General features: G+C 39.7%; 1 protein-coding gene across 2 annotated transcripts in view; it reads left to right on the top strand.

The window, feature by feature from the left end:
* LOC138206200 (transcription factor SOX-6-like) overlaps nt 1–12,108 on the top strand; it is a 115,871-nt gene that overhangs the window by 46,620 nt on the left and 57,143 nt on the right. The gene's annotated exons all lie outside the window — the stretch shown is intronic.

The following is a 12,108-nucleotide window of genomic DNA, read 5'->3' as shown; positions in this document are numbered from 1 at the left end:
TGCAAAGTATAGCCACTCTTTCACTTAACAATGTCACTTGTCGTCAAGTGGAAGATAACTTTACAAGGTCTAAGAAAACAGCTCTACTTTGATTGAACAGCCATACATTATTGACTTTATCTGGAGGGCTTTGAAAGAAATGTGTTAGCTTATATAGGTTAGATAAATGGTATAAACCCCCGGACAAGTATATAGTCCATCTAAAATAATGGTGGACCAATTAAAAAATATTTAGTGTTACAACCAAAATCCATTATTGAATGTGTGTTGGAACTATAACAAAGATTTTATGTTATCGAATTTACACACTAAAGTAACATAGGATGATATATTTTGTGATATTAAAGAAATATACATACATTTACATTAATATGAATTTGTTGCAACAGCTCTCAGCTAATCAGACTTTGTTTGCATTGTGAGCTAGAAAGCGAGGGCCATAAACAGCAAGTAATGGGTTGGTCTTTATGTCAACGGTAAACCATACCGACAACAAGAAAAAGGGTATTTTAGAAAAACAAGATACAGCTTTATAAAGAACAACTCTAAAGAATGTATATTCATGTAGCACATTGTTCCCTAAGAACAGAAAGGAACTGAAGGACCTTTATTAGAATAAACTGATGGCATCAGTTGATGCCATGATAGACATGCTCTTTTCGCTCATTTTCTCTTCAAACTTACCTGCATATTTCTTTTTCTTTTTCTGAACACATCCTCTCCAGAGGATCTTTGAACATCTAAAATTACAACTGACTGATCCTTTGCTCGTTAGATCACAATATCAATCAGTGAAAACACAGGTTTCCCTTTCTCTGTTACTCCTCTGATCTACACCACTAATACAGGAAAGCGCTGGAGTCTCCCAGCATGCCTCTGCTTGCCCCTTCCCACCCCAAAGCAAACCAGATCTAAAACCATCTAACACCCCTCTTTACTGTTATGTGCACATAGTAATCGTGATGATATCAGAGGAGCTCTTGATCTCTCTCATTTAGAGGTTTTACTTTGTTATTGATACAGTAAAGTGGGCCAGAATGGGACAGCCTGGGGCGTAATACAGTACAGTGTCTTTAGTTGAAAGATGGGAAGCTTTGCCTCTTGTCTACAGCAAAGAAGGTAGTTTGAAAGAAAAAAACTTGTGTGTGTGTGTGTGTGTGTGTGTGTGTGTGTGTGTGTGTGTGTTCAAAAGTGTTGTGACATCTTCCTGTCAAATCAAAGGTGACATATGTGGAAGGAAATGCTCAGGGACAGATTTAAGTGTCTTTTTTTCTTTCTTTTTTTCCACACCGCATGTATAGTACAAATACCACCGGATCTGACCTTGCTTGTAACAAGATTGCTCATTTTCAATTAGTCATTACGTTTTCTGAACACATTTTTGTGTTGGCTGCATGTTGTTTCTGTGCAACATTAAAAACTCAAGAGACTAAACTAATCCATTTCACCAAACATGAACAAAACGTCATTCAGTCTAATTAACTGTAAATGTTTTCAAATCTCTTATTGGACCAGGGAATCCTTCATGCGTTTTGATTAGAGGAGCAAGGCATGTCATATTTAAAACAAAATCATCTTTTATCAAACGAATTGCATATATTGAATGACTTCTTCCACTCTTACTCTTTTTTTTTCACTTATGGCATTCAATAAAACAATAACAACAACAACAACAACGAAGTATACATATAGACACATTGGTATACACTACATAAAGTATATATCAGTGACCTCCTATGTGTTGATGACATCAAGCTGTATGTCATGAATGAACTAGACATTGATTCACTGAGTCACCTCACCAGGATCTACAGCAAGGACATTAGGATGGTATGTCAAATGTGGCAGTATAGTAGACATACAGGATGGCTACAAGTACCTGGGTATCCCACAGGCCAATGGGAACGAGGATGAGGATGCATGGTGGTCAGCCACAGTCAAATAGCCCCAGAGGGTAAAACAGGTGCTGAGAAGCCAGTGGTAGGAATACGATCCAATCCATCAACATGTATGTTGGGTAGCCCTCAGATATCCAACTGGAATAGTAAACTGGCCATAGTAAGAAGTTACTCTCCATAGGAGAAGTTAGATTGCACAGATTCTACAAGCAACGGAGATAGGGGGGATTAGGATGACATCAGGACAATGGTCACCCGTGATGAACTGCTCAGAGAGTATCTACAATAAGTGGCTGACAACATGGAATACTACCAGTGGCTGGAAAAGGCTGGCCTGAATGACTGCACTGATCATGGCAGCACAAGAACTTGCCTCAAACACCAGATCCATAGAGGCAGTGGTCTACCACAGCAGATAGGACCCAACCTGCAGACTGTGTAAAGATGCTCAGGAGGCATTCCAGCACATAGAAAGGTGTTACATGGAAGCAGCGTACACTGAGAGGTGGGTGGCATAGTGCATGGGGACATCTGTGTTGAGTATGGGTTAGAAGTCCCCAAGTCCAAATGGGACACGCCATCGAATGACAACAGAGCTTTGGTCCTGTGCGACTTCAGGTTCCAGACTGACAAACAAATGCTGATTTAACCAACCAGAGATAGTGGTGGTTGACAACAGAAGAGGGCCATTGTGGTAGATGTGGTAGTCCCAGCTGACAGTGACATCATGGAGAAGGAGCATGAGAAGGTTGAAAAGTACCAGGAACAAGTGGATCAAAGGTGGATGTGGTCCACAGTGGTCCCAGTGGCAGTAGGAGCATTTGGGTCTATGACCAGAAGATACGACAGCTACAACATCTTAAGCGTCTGTTCAGAAGAGTGCAGTCCCAGGAACAGCTAAGGTACTGCACAGAACCCTCAAACTCCCAGGCGCAGAGGATCCAAATAAACACAAATACATCATAACCAACAAAAAAAAAAGGTTCTATGGTAAATACACTCAGGAGATATTTCGTCCAATCTCCACAAAATGAGTCAGATTTCCTGCACATTATTCCTGGCCTTTGCTAAAGAAAACAAAAAAAGAAGCTGGGTATTGAATTTGGCTCATATTTGCTAATTAGCAAAGCTGTTATCCCCAAGGACTAACAAGTGGCATTGATCACGCTGCAAACACTTTAGACAAAAACAAATGAGATATAAATGTGCAATATAACCAGGCACAGTGAATCAGACAGTGGTAACATGAATAATAATTATCTTTCTGAGCCTTGTAAACATTAATGCGAATGGCTGTGATCTTTGAACACATTGTAAAAATGTCTTTCATGCAACGCAGTAATGCAGTTCATGTCGAGCCTAATGTGACCCTACATCTGAAGATTGACAGAGACCTCTACTTTTTGTTCTTAATAATTTTTGTCAAAATGACACGAGGTGATCAATCGATGGCTGAGGTTGAATGCTTCAGTAAGTGAATTATCCTCCTGTGGCCTTTAAAACTGACGAGCTGCACATCCGCTTTATTTTTTCTCCTTTGTTGATATGTTTGAATATGGCTTTTTCAATTAATTGCCTCTTCCACTCCTTCACTGTATTATTGTATTTTTCCATTTTTCTTTTACCTCATGTGATGGGAGGCAGTTGCTCTTGCTTCAATCCTTCAACTTCAGAAGCCTCTCAAATCACTTCTGGCACATTTTTTTTAGAATCCCTCTCCAACAGGCAACCTTGCTCATGTGCAAAATCAAAGCTTTGTTGTGTGTTACTGATAAAGGCAAAGCATTCCAAATTCATAAGCAGTCCGATTTTGGGGTTTTGATAAAATAATGTAAGGCACACAGGACTGGAAGGGTATCCTGGTGAATAGGCCTGGTGTGGTGTGCCACAAATTAGACTCAAACGCTGCATAGCGTAAAGCTCCACAGCGTAAAGCTCCACAGCGTAAAGCTCCACAGGCTTATTCAGTTTATTTAGGACTCTTTAGTGGCCTGTGTTCACCTAGACTGACACTTAACATGTAGTTTGTACAGAATCTTCTTACAGCACGGCCAGATTTGATCATCATCACTCAAATGGCAAGCACATTAAAGCCTAAACAATGCTGTCCCTTTCCTCCTCTTCCACCTCCTGCTCCAAAGGCTCAGTCAGCTGAACTCTGCCAGGTTAGATTGGCTGTATGATCAAATGGAACAGACCCTATTAACCACTGAGCGCTCACTTAGCCTAACATAGCTGACCCCTGTGAGCTAAAGTGTGGATGATGTCGTTGTTAGCCTTCGCGCTGTGCTCACCCCCTGTCGGCACGCTGTTAGCAGTCTGCTACTCAGAAGAGCCTTGAGTGCCTGTGACAATTCTAATGAATAGATATGGCCTCGCTTTGCAATGTGGGAGATTTTTTTTCATGCAACTGCAGCCTCAGTTTTAAAAGCTTTATCAAGAACTCTTTAAGACTGTGTCAGGTAGCTGTATTGCAGTTGGTTGCTGAAAATGCCTTTTTTTTGTCTGGACTTTTACAACATACAAGCCAAAAGGGTGAAGGCCTGACATTTTCTTGACAATTTTGGCATTTATGTTGAGTTGTGCTTGTGTTATTTGAAAGTTTAGATACAAAGGCTTACTTCACACAAAAGGCTTTCTCTATACTGTTAAAGTACTTAGCACTTATTAGACTGGTAGGCTGATTGTATAAAATATTCAAGGCCAGGATAAGGGAACATCAGAGAAAAAAAATGCAGGGACCCAGACATGCTATTGAATAGAAATGCTCCTGCATTCTTAATCATTTTGTAACTAAAAATAAGAGATAGAGAGCATTAAAAAATAAAAGCCTTGAATAAACAGACAAATAACAATAACCCATCTCTTAACACTGATAGGTACCTCATTCGCAATCAAATAATCTGAATTTATTTTGGCTCCTTAAACCCTCAATACAAAAAGGGAAGAAAACATTCGGAAGTGGAAACATAACTGAATGCCAAACCAAACCATTCTAGGATTCTGTCTGATGGACATTCAACCCAGCGAAGAGTGCAATCAAGCTCCCTCCGTTTTGATGACTGAATTATGATTATCCGTATTGTCGTACCTCCCGGGGGCCACCTGCTGTTAACGGGGTCTGGCACGGGCAAAGTGCCTCGTGACAATTTACTCAGCCATCTAATGTGCCTAGCGCAGCTCTGGTGTCTGGCAAACACTTTAACATCACTGTAATCCCTGTTTACACCCAAGTTTTTATGAATTACTGTACAATTCATGTGTTTCATTTGCAAATGAGACCAGGCTCAATTACCAAACACTGTATGGCTGCAGAGTGGTTCTCTAACTGTGTGAACAGTTTAGGAGTTCAGGTAATGTAGCTTACTGGATTAGTGTTTTGTGTCATCCTCTCGTAACATTGAGACATCTTACTTCCATGTTCTAAAAAGTTCAAACAACACATCTGCTTTTCTGAGATGAAATAGACTGAATAGACCGAGGCCTCCAGTCTGATAGTATACAACTTCATAGACTGAATTGGACATTGCTCACTTGTGTTTTTTTCATTACCACTGAACATTCGCAGAGCAAGCACTGTTTGTTACTCGTCAGTCTAAATAGGCATCAGTCAGTGCAATTTTTAGACCATCATTTCAGAAAAGGCATTTAATCCACTGCAAAAAAGTCGGCAGATTTAGTCGATACCTCAAGCCACACATTAGGTATTCATAAAAACTCAACGCCACCAACTGCCACTCCCTCCATATGGAAATGGGAAAAAACATAACTTCTAATCTGGCATTAGTGGTAAGTTGACGATGCATTTCTAGGATCCAACAAACCCAGCTTTCTTTCATAAGGCATCATGACTGTCTTGTTTGATTCATTTTTGTGGAAAGTTTAACTTGTAATGAGTCCTAATTAAGTGTTAAAGTTAAAACTGATTCCATTTTTGTCACAGTTTAACTGAACTTCCCAATACTTCCCAATTTCTTCCTGACCCAATGTTTCATCTTTAAATTAGTTGCATAAAAAAAGCAATGCCGTTTCTGTCATTTCATGAGAGATTTCTCTATTTGTATATTTGCTCTTCTCAGTGAGAAATGAGAGGGGCTTAGTTGGGAAAATGTGATGTCACAAAGTATTCCATTCAGAATTTAACAATATTTTAATCAAAATCTGATGACAGTTGACTGTAGATATGTTTTAAGTGTTAATGATACAGAGGATGTTTTTTCCCCTTAAAACTCAAAGTCAGAACTCCCTTAAAACTCCCCACCACTCTGGATTTGACTTCCTGCGACTTCTGTCTGTTTGTCAATTTTTTTTATACAAACTTGAATATGTGTTCTGTGCTCAAGTTTAAGGTCCATGGTGAAATCACAAATGCACACGTACCTGTGGCTTTATCTTCCACATTATCTTCCACTTGTGACCTCTAGCAGTTCCTTCTGCTGCTACTGTTCTTGAGCCTATTTTGTCCAGTTTGGAGGAGTCTGCACTGAGTCTTGAGTAAAGTCCTGCCCAAAGCTGGGCACCCAATCCCAAACATAATGGCTTCTCCAGCTGGAAGAGGAGGTCAGAGTGAGGCCAAGCCTTCCTCTAACCCTCTTTCTCTGTGACAATAGAGACATTCTGCCAGGCTACGCTTTGTTCTCTGTCACTGGTGAAAGCCTGTTTCAACATCTCTGCTGTTACCGTCACTCAAACTGTGGAACGTATGTTCTCTTCTGGAGGGGGTCTAGAAGCGGGTAGGGAGTGATGTGCAATCATGCATGTCCTCAACTAGCGTTCCTCTACATAATGAGTGGCAACACCTACGTACTGCGAAAGTTCAATGATATACCACCTGGAATAAAACACATTTTGATTAGATTCTTCTTTTATTACAGAACAACTTTCTTGCATTAGCAGCTTAGCTGTCCAGGCCTGTCAGCAGTACTGTTTGAAGGTTAAGTCATCTCCAGGTTTTTTCAACTAAGCTGCATAAGAAGCCACAGTGTAGTCCATGACCAAAACTTGAACTTGAGCGAGGCCCGTGAACCCTTTGTGCTTGACCTGTGGGAGTGTGTGTTGTGTGTGTGTGTGTGTGTGTGTGTGTGTGTGTGTGTGTGTGTGTGTGTGTGTGTGTGAGAGAGAGGGCTTATGGATTCATACACTCAGGTAGAAGTAGTTGTGATGACAGCTTAACAGGCAACTTGGGTCAGCCCCGAGTGTTAAGCTTATTGGCTAATTAATGAAGCCTTGGCTCTGGCACTATGTTTGCCTTCCTCTATGGGATTGACAGCTTGAACCGTGATTGTGTGCAGTCTGTGTGTATGTGCATGCGGATTAACATGATGGTGAAAAAAGTCTCTTCCCAAATTGTCATATTAGGGCCAATGTGGCAGCATGGTGTGTGTGTGTGTGTGTGTGTGTGTGTGTGTGTGTGTGTGTGTGTGTGTGTGTGTGTAGACATAAATTTCATTCTTTAACCTTGAACTTTTAATCCATTTTACACACCCCTGTGTTTGGTGGTCAGCACTGCTTTCCTCATCTCTGCCAACGGACTGACTCCCTCTGGACTTCTTGTAGTTGGTTTCAATCTATTCCTCTGTAATTGATAGGGATCTCTTTACTAATGATCAGCCACAGCCTGTGGTTCTTGACTACAAGTACTGTCAGTGGGATATGCTTGGTACCCCCCTCCTGCTCGGTTTGGCTGCAGGCCAGCCAGCATATGGTACGGGCGCATGCAGTGTGGTTTGCCAAAGCACTTTTGAATGCCGTCCAAAAGAATCAGATTAAATAGTGATTTTATCAAGTCCTCCTTTTTATCTTACCAGGATTTCAGTGCAATGCCAAATTTATCCTGATAATTTGGTGAGGGCCAACATGATATAACTGTCCTGAAAAAAAAAAAGATTGGCTGGGTCACAGCCAAGAAAGACTTCAAAGATGTGGACTTTAATTCACTGCCTTACAAACTGAGGAAAACTGTTTGACTCTACTTAACCGTCACACACATGGCATTGATATACAGTTTACTGTGTCTCCAGTCAACTTTGCATTTGTCCAAGATTTCTTTTCCCTCAAACAAAAATATGCCAAAATCTGGTTACTTTATTTCAGACAATTTTTAGCTATTTTCTTGATATGTTAGTGGTCATCTTCTCTTGTTTTAATTAAAAACATCTGTGACTCTGAACTGAAATACCACTAGCAATACAACAATTGTTTTCTTTTATGAATTATTCTAAGACCATTTGAACCATTTTTGGTTTTTTTCTTTATTTTCTAATAGTGAAATCATGCTCTGAACTGTAAACCCAGCTTTAAACTATGGTGAAAATATTAAGATAAAATCTAGTAATTCATTAAATGACACAGATTTTATAGCATTCATTATAATATTATTGATATTTTATTATTGATAAACCTTTTTATGGACGCACTAGTCTTCATTAAGACTGCATGGTAATGGCACTTGTAATGAGTATGTGTGATGGTGGATCTTAGTACAGATGATATGAGGAGCAGGTTTGTCAACTCTATCTTCACTCTTTCCATCTCATCCTTTTCTGATGTGAAAGTTTCTACAAGAAGGGCAGGAGGGTGTTGTTGGGGGTCCAGGTGGCCATGTTGGATTCACATTTCTTTTCTCGCCTTTGGTCAGCTGTGGCGCGGTTGTCGACTCAGCCTAAACTCACTGCCAGCCCTCCTCATTGATATTTGGCTCCCCTACCTAAACCACAGGCCCCGCCCACGCCAGTTTCCCTGGGGGCCCAACCCAAAACAACGCTTCTATTGTGTCTGAACCACACATCTCACTCTGTGTATGATTGTCGCGATGTGTGTGTGTGGTAAGTAGGGTAGGGTTTCATATATTAAGCCTAAAGTGGAACCAGAAGTTTGGGTCTTGAACTGGTGTTTTGGGAGTGTGCGTTTGACAAAGAAACAATTTTATGTATTCAGGTTCAGGTTCCTTTATATTATATCCAAAAAAAATACATTGATATTTTTTTGATAACTGATGATCCAATAAGTGTGTTCAGGTTAATTAATTGTATTCATTATTTATTACTTTTATATATATATATATTTTTTAGGAATCACAACAGTCTTGGTCCATGCAGTCAAAATAAAAGCCTGTTTCAAATGTATTAAAAACATTGTTTGTAAAGAAAAGTATATTTTCTCTTCATAAATAGATTATTTACGTTTATTTAAAAAAAATGTTTTAAACATTACTAACCAAATTCCATAAGTCAACCTTGTTGACCATCATATGCTCAAGCCTGTGCAGTTTTTAAACCTCATTTGTTAGTCTTGCTGGAGGGTTCTCCACCTTTCACATAAATAAATGAGGTGGAGGAAAAATCTAGAAAATATTTTATTCCCTGTTAAAACAAGTGATTGCTGAGAAATGAAATCCGCTAGTGATAAATTGTGCCATGTGTCTAAATGTTGCTCAAAGTGTCAAGGTAGTTAGACCACTCTCATCAGGCCTTTTTTAAGTCTATGGTTTTTTTTAATTTAAATCCTGCAGCTCAATCAGTGCGGTGCGTTTACTTTCTGACAAGGTTCCTTTGCTTGGTGGACAAACTTTTACCCTGCGGTTTCCCAACATTAAGGCTGCATTGCCTGTTGATAGCAGCACTGTAATGCAGGGATCGGCCTGCCCTCTCTGACTGCACTTTGGGGATCAGCAGGCCGGCTTTTCTAGTATTAAACTCACACCTTCAGTAGAAACACTATCCTTTGTCTAATTCAGGGCTGCGGGATTTTGACCCGGTGTCTTTGGCAGCGCACCCATCTTATATCACATAAAGTACTTTACACTGTTTGGAGGGAGAGGTTTATGTGTATTTTTGGCATGGGTTGCCCCAGTGTGAATCAAAACACCACCCAGCTGTGTTTGGAACTGACTTCATTTAAGTTTCAGGTGAAGTCAAATATTGGAATTCATTAATTACTCCATAATTAATTCCTCATACAAGGAGGTTATGTTTTCATTTTGTTTTTTTGTTTGATTGTTTGTGTATTTGTTTGTTTTTCTGCAGGATTACAGAAAAACTACTGGCCCGATTTTCATGAAACTTGGTGGAATACCCTTCCACCAAGGTCATAGGTCAAGAAAGAATAAATACATTTTGCAGTAGGACGAATAATGAAGCAGAAAATTTTTTTTTCTTTCATTAACATTGCACAATGGGACATTTGGCCCACTTAATGCTACTCCTGGGTCTTGTGTACCACGTCTGATGTCACAGAAAGCATATTATGTCCCCTCCTGTTGCCAACACATTGTGCAGTGCTGCTGTTCACAGATTTATCTTATCTCCTAAATCTCAGCTCACCAACCCTAAATCTCACTGTGCAGCGACTCATTATATGTAACACTGAAACATGTATCATCTTTCGGTGTTACCTTCTAGTTTGTCTTTGCGTTAAAGGTCATAGGTCAAAACTTAACATATTGCATATCCAAAAACTGTCTTCAGACATCGTGTTTGTTTTTTCTTTGTCCGAGCTTTAGACCTTTTTAAGATACCTTAATTAATTTTGTATTTTAACTCAATATGCTCTGCAGTTTAGTAAAATATAATTAAATCTCTTCCCCCAGATTTCGAAACCAATTCAAATTATACACATGAATGACTTAATGTGATCTATAGGCTGCTTCTGCATCAGAGTTTTAATCAGGACAGGAGGCATAATTGTAAAATATCTGCTTTCAGTTGTGTGGGGTTTTGTGTAATTTTTTTGTGAAGCCGTTATGCTTGGGAGTCATTAGACAGAAAATTCATCAACAACAATTCTAATAATCACTGCTTTTGCAATGTCCGTATTTGGGGATTGTCTTTGTCTTCTATAATAAACTAACAAATATAAAAAATAACAAGGAAAATATTAAATTTAATGTAATATCTGATACTCCCCCCCCCCCCTATTTATAAATAGCCCTTCACCGGAAGGTTGTGCATTCATTGAAATTAAACTTAGATGCATTTCTTTTTATCAAAGTTTATTACTTTGCGTCGATATGGATTAGAGCATCACTTTAACGTCAACATTATTGCTGCAATATATGCAAAGCTAACATGTAGCTCCAATAAGTAGCCCTCTCAGGGTAAATTGTACATATCGCTGGACAGTAAAAGCCCCAAAAATGTGTGCGTGTGTATGTGTGTGAAGGGAATGATGTATGTAAGGAGGGTAACTTAGGGCTTCACCCTCCCAAGTCAGGAGACTGCTTTCTCAGCCCATGTTCTGTGACAAGAGAGTCGGGGTGTCATCTGACAGATGAAAATAGTGTGTGTGAAACGGACACCGTGCTAACACGCAGCCAGGCTAACCACTCTGCAGTTTAATGGTTTTACAACACTGAGCGAGCAGCGCGAGGCCATTGCAATTGTGTGTGTATGTGTGTGTGTTCTATACCCCCTCTGTGCAATTAAACTTCTCAGCAGTGCACTGGCATTCTTTAATCAGTGTGTGCGGTGAGCATGTATGTTTAAGTGCCTCAGAGTGTAGCGGTGTTCTCATATCTATGTGTGTGTGTGTGTGTGTGTGTGTATGTTTGTGTGTGTATTTCCTCCTCCTGGCTGGCCTGTCTCCTCATGTTTGGACATATGTTGAGTTTTATTTCACAGAGACATCAATCCTGCTGGCCAGCTGTTAGGACAGCTGCTCTCTCTGTGGCTCTCGTGCTCTATGTCTCTCTTTCATTCTATCGTTCGCTCTGCCTCCATCTCTGTCTTTCCTCCTATTTGTCTCCTTCTCTTCTTCTCACTCTTCTGTTTTCCTTTAAAATTATTGTATCATTATTCATTTCCATGTCTTTGTTTATTCTAGCCTGCATTATCTTTCTTTCTTTCTTTCTTTCTTTCTTTCTTTCTTTCTTTCTTTCTTTCTTTCTTTCTTTCTTTCTTTCTTTCTTTCTTTCTTTCTTTCTTTCTTTCTTTCCTCTCCCTCTGCTGTGAGGTCTGCAGCTGAAGTCACACCACTGACATAAATTTGGAAGTGCAAAGTGTAGCTGTCAGCTTCCATTTACACATGTTCGGTAGCGAAGTGAAGACACAAAATTGTTTTTTCAGCCTTGGGTGTGTTACACAAACATCAGGCACCCACTAGAACATTGGCCTTTATTATTTTTAACATTAACTAATTTTTCAGATTAATGTTTTTTTTTTCTTTCTCTCTTTACCTTGGCGTTCAACTGCAGACTCCTGAGCTCTGGCTCAGT

The sequence above is a fragment of the Embiotoca jacksoni genome, unplaced genomic scaffold (assembly GCF_022577435.1).
Source record: "Embiotoca jacksoni isolate LCO1_2020_lvr unplaced genomic scaffold, fEmbJac1.0.p SCAF_3, whole genome shotgun sequence".
NCBI classification, from domain to species: Eukaryota; Metazoa; Chordata; class Actinopteri; family Embiotocidae; genus Embiotoca; species Embiotoca jacksoni.
Note: the sequence above shows the minus strand (reverse complement) of the source record. Positions and strands in the feature narration are given on the sequence as shown.